The sequence below is a fragment of the Mandrillus leucophaeus genome, unplaced genomic scaffold, assembly GCF_000951045.1.
Source record: "Mandrillus leucophaeus isolate KB7577 unplaced genomic scaffold, Mleu.le_1.0 Scaffold9, whole genome shotgun sequence".
In the NCBI taxonomy this organism is placed as follows: domain Eukaryota; kingdom Metazoa; phylum Chordata; class Mammalia; order Primates; family Cercopithecidae; genus Mandrillus; species Mandrillus leucophaeus.
Genome location: NW_012109807.1, coordinates 9,626,194 through 9,631,841, shown reverse-complemented (window position 1 = coordinate 9,631,841; position 5,648 = coordinate 9,626,194).

Genomic DNA, 5,648 nt, shown 5'->3' with positions numbered 1-5,648 from the left:
TTTGGACTTAGATGAGAATATTTATATAGGGGAATATTTGTCATTATGACTGCCTGAAATCCCTTTCTATTCGGGGAGAACCCAAATAGGTGAATGCAGCCCCCCTCCCGCCCACTAGCAGTTAAAGCACAGCTCCTAATTTAAGTGAGGTTAGAGACTTCTAGAAGGGGCTTTGAATGTTGAAGGTAACACAAAGGCACAGGATCTTGAGGGAGCTGAGAGTCCAGGAGTACAGTAATCTGGGGGAAACAATGCCAGCAACACTGTCCTAAGTAGATTACTGCTGTTGCAGGTCTTGGTCAACCTGTACCCTGGCCTTCTTGTCAATACTGAGTGACCTAATACCCTTTTGATTAATTCCTTTTTGGCTTAAATGAACCAAGACCAGTTTCTTTGTTACAACCAAGAACACTGACCAGCTGTAAAACCATACAGAAATAGAGAAGGAACCTTAGGGTAGGCATTTAGATGTTGCAGAAGAGAAAGCAAAGGCAAAACCACAGCTAGATTTGCTCAGAGAACAACCAGGCACCACAGGGCATCAATTACGGCATTTTTGAGGACTATAAAGCATCCTTGAACAATAACTAAGCACAACTCTTGAGTGTCATTCTTTTAAAAAAAAAAATTTTTTTTTTTTCACTGCCCAAGCTGGCCTCGAATTCCTGGGCTCAAGTGATCCTCCAGCCTCCCAAGCACAGGCACATGCCACAACACCTGGCCCACGTATCATTCTTGCCACATAATAAAGGGGAGCATGTTTCCACTGGTGGAATGTCTTACTAAAACATCAGAGGCTCATAAAAGAATTATATAGTTAATAAAGTTTTAAGAAAATTATTAACTACAGGCAACATTTTTTCATGGCCTTTCAAGAATCAAGGTGGTTCCGAGTATCTGATCCACTGCTTAATCAAGCTCTCCTATATAATTAAAGGTTGCTAAGTGGCTTTGACTAAAATTATGAAGAGGGACGGAAATGTCTTATGGAGACACGGTATGAATGCTAGAGCAAGACTGCTTCACAAAAATGTAAATGATCAAGTTATTTTGTCCCAAGGTTTAGGAATCCCTGAAGCGTCTGAACTGATAAATGCTAACATGACAAGACCCAATTAACATACAGGAGCACAAAGTCACTCAGTTATCATACATGTGGAGAAAAGGAAAGCCTCTCATGACACATCTCTTTAGCCTGCTGTGCCAAATCTTGTTTGGATGGGATGGCTGGCTAAACCTTCACATCTTAAGAGACTTAACAGAGGAAAGAAGGACAAAAGAGATTATTCCCAAAATAGTAAAATCAGCAGACTAGAAAAAGGATCAAGAAAAGAGAGACCATGTCTTTCTTTCTCCAAAACGAAAATCATTTCAATATCTGAAAAACGCTGGACTGAAAGCTATAGAAACTGAAGGCACACAACCATGAAAACAAAGTAAGCGCAACAATGGTTCATCCTGGGGTCCTGCCCCCAGCATGGAGTTTGGTATAAAGCTCCAAAATTACTTAAATGAAGCCATCGCTACAATTAGGAATTTCAGTAAGACAACAGCCTCACTTCACATAATCCTCCTCCTCCTCAAATTCCAAGTTATTGTCAAAGGTAGGGTCTACTGATACGGGACACACCTAGAAATAAAAGACATAGGAGTCAGGCGCAGTGGCTTATGCCTGTAATCCCAGCACTTTGGGAGGCCAAGGCAGGCGGATCACTTGAGATCAGGAGTTGGAGATCAGCCTGGCCAACATGGTGAAACCCTGTCTCTTCTAAAAATACACACACACAAAATTAGCTGGGTGTGGTGGGGCACGCCTGTAGTCCCAGCTACTTGGGAGGCAGAGGCAGGAGAACTGCTTGAAACCAGGAGGTGGGTGCTACAGTGGACCGAGATCATGCCACTGCACTCCAGCCTAGGCAACAGAGCAAGACTCCATCCCCCACCAAAAAAAGACATAGGGCCAGGCGCCTGGCTCAGCCCTTTGTAAGGCCAAGGTGTGAGGATTACCTGAAGTCAGGAGTTCAAGACCAGCCTGGCCAACATGGTGAAACCCTGTCTCTACTAAAAATACAAAAATTAAACAGGCGTGGTGGTGCCCCCGCTGTAGACCCAGCTACTGGGGAGGCTGAGACACGAGAATAGCTGGAACCAGGGAGGCGGAGATTGCAGTGAGGCGAGATTACACCACTGCACTCCAGCCTGAGTGACAGAATAAGATTATACCTCAAGAAAAAAAAGAAAGAGTCCAGGCGCAGTGTCTCATGCCTGTAATCCTAACCCTTTGGGAGGCCGAGGCAGGCAGATCACGAGGTCAGGAGTTGGAGACCAGCCTGGCCAACACGGTGAAACCCCATCTCTATTAAAGATACAAAAATTAGCCGGGTGTGGTGGCAGGCACCTGTAATCCCAGCTACTCGGGAGTCTGAGGCAGGAGAATCGCTTGAACCTGGGAGGCGGAGGTTGCAGTGAGCCGAGATCACACCAATGCACTCCAGCCTGGGTGACAGAGCAAGCCTCTGTCTGGGAATGGGGCGGGAGGGGAGCGGAGGGGAGGGCAGGGCAGGGCAGGACATCAATTAGCTCACTGCAGTTCTGGGGCAACTAGTTAATGGTAAAATAATGAAGACCACCTCAAAAAATTGAGGTCTAATTTTACGCAGCTCTGAAGATCTAACAAGGGGTTTAAGGGTTTACCAGTAAGATATCCCGAAGTGACAATGGCTAAAAAAAAAAAAAGTTTCCTTAAGATAAAAGGACTTTACGTTGATCATTTATCTGGTAAATAACACACTGAAGTTTAACGTATCCGGAATGCCCTGAAAGACAGAAAAGAGAAAATGGCCAATTTTCTTTATGCAACTTTAATGGCACTTATTTACTCAAATTTCTGGAGCAATGAACTGTAACTTTTAAAAAACTATGAGGAGGTTAATGGAACACTTTCCCCTAGCCTTTCATTTCTTAACATCCTTCCTCTCTTTGTTCCTGTAACTTTTTTTTTTAACTGTTCCAAAGCAGTCAAAAATATGACTACTGTATTTTTCCATTAGATTTGCCCTGGAATCACAGAATGCCAGCTAGCACCAAAAACAGCAATCCCAAGATTTTTTTGTTGATTGTTTCATTTAAAACAACTGGGTACTAGAGCAAGTATTAAAAGATCTGATTTCTACATCTGACCATAGCAGTCAGTCAAAATCACTTCTCAAATTTTCTAGCTGTTGCTTGATTAATAAGACGCTATTTGGTAAGATGTTCTTAAGCACAAAAGACGAGAAGGCAAAGTTATGCTTTGTCATTCTGAATAGGACTCAAATAACATAAGGAAAACACATGCCACTTTAAGGCACACGTTCAAAAAGACACCCTGCACATTCCACCCGCTTAACCAAAACAGCAATGTCAGAATTAGTTTGTGCCAGGACAAGTTGGTACAGAATCAGCACAGATAAGCCAAAGGCTGTGATATAGGGGCCACGTGACAATCATGCTCTTCTTCCATTAACAATGAAGAAATGCACTTGAGACACACTCCAACTGTGCTCCATCATGGAAGCTACCCAAAAATCATCTCACTAGAACAAACGAAATCCAAGATGTTCTAAGCTAGCTATGACAACCGCAGCAGTGCTTACTTTAAAGCAAATAGAATACTTAGACACAAAGCAAATAAATTAACCTGTACCCAGAATATTTTAACAAAATACAAACATGACAAGCTACCAAAACAAAGACCTAAGGAACCACTGTGCAATCAAGATGTAGTTGCTGAATAGCATATTTGCCTTCCTATCACATTAACAAATATTTTAAAAAGAAAAAAATCCTCAAGATGAACAATATGATCAAATTTTAATTATATGAAAAACCAAATTCAAGCATGAACCGAACAATGAAATGTTAAATGAGGGCCTTTACTACAATGACCCTAAGGAGGGTCAAAGTGCAGCTTGAAAGTGTTCTGGCGTTCATCTGAACTCCTGAAATTCCAAAGCTGGTTAACTCAGAGCAGTCCCTCTTTAGCAGCTGGATTAGAACCAAGAGTATTTCAATTGCCTCCAGGTTTCAGGGACAGTCTGACCAGAGGAAAACAGAATGAATACTCCTGGCTCAGTCATGAACTGGTCTGATCTCTCTGCCATGGTAAGTAGCGACTAACTCAAATGCTTACTATGTTCATTTCCTATCTTTTTTCCGCACTAACTGTTCAGCACTGCTAAACAGAGGCTTCAGGATCTATTAACACCATCCGTAAAAATACATAAAATAAGCCAAACAGTGTCATCTACTACTTAAGTCCCAACACTATTCAATCCCACCCCCAGACTCTCCTTTCCTCTCTTTCATACCCAGTAGCCTTTTTCTGGTCTTTCTCCTCTCTTACTCCAGCAATTCCAATTGGAGATTTTCCTCTCAAGCTTAACTGTGGAACACAGATATTTCATCATCAAAAATGAAAATTCCAAGTTAATGATAATTTTTCACCTTAAAATTTTTATTCCCATTCTTTTATTTCTCACACCCAAGAGACTTTGATTATAACCAAAAGCCAAGTAGCAAAAAAATACTAACAGAAACTAGGCAAAATAGATATCACGCTTTGATAGCTTAACTGTTTTTGCGAATACGGTTGTTTACGGTTATGATTTTAAGTTGCATTTATAAAAGTTATCTTTCCTGCTAGGAAAAGTATTCCCAGTTCTTAAGATAGACTTCCATTTACCCACAATTCATAGTGTGGCACAAATAGCTGCCTGGCATCTGGGTGTTACACCTCCCACACAGGCCATGGTATAAACTTTATTGCGGTTATTTCCATTTTTAACCTAACAAAAAATGTGGAATAACAGGTTGTTTCCCTGTGGAGGAAATATCAAGAATAAACAGGCGGGTGTGGAATCTGCGGAGGGAGGGGATTGTCTCTGGTTCCCGAAATCACAGCTTGAGTTTAGAGGCAAAGTGCTTTCTGTGCAGGGAGGGCACAGTTTAAGAATATCGGTTGCAAAGAAAATACAGACACAAGGTAAACCAAGAGCCAAAGCAAAGTTTCCCCATGACATTACCTGGAAACGATAGTCTCAGAACTACAGATTAACAAATGTAATCAATGGCACTGGGCTTTTCAGTTTTGATGACGACAGCGTGACTTCAGAGTCTAATGGGACACTATTCCCAAAGTTCTGGTTAACGTCGCAAAACTCTGACCTAATTCTTACAGGTTCAAACGTCTGGGCTGCTGGTTTGTGCAACCTGGACAAAATCCCTTCCAGGCTCTCATTCTGCCACGAGTCACGAATGACAGAGGGCTCTCCTGGCATTTCTCACAGGCCTGAGTCCCATCTGGATCGAAGTCATTTTGCAAACAGCAGCCCACCACCCTCTGGCCAAATTTAAAATCTGTTCTGAATTTGCACCTTTTTGCGTGTGTTAAAGATTACGTGAACAAGGGCCTCCATGCCTTCGGTACCTAATTTATTTCTACAACGTTTTTTCTTTACTGCCTTGCTCGCCCCACTCGGTCTCCCTCCTACACACCAGCCCCCACTTTCAGTTCTATTTTATAACCCGACAAATCAAATTGACACATAGAGGCAAACAACGACGCGGTTCGCTCAAGCAGGTTCCACCGACTGCACCGCCAATTAAAA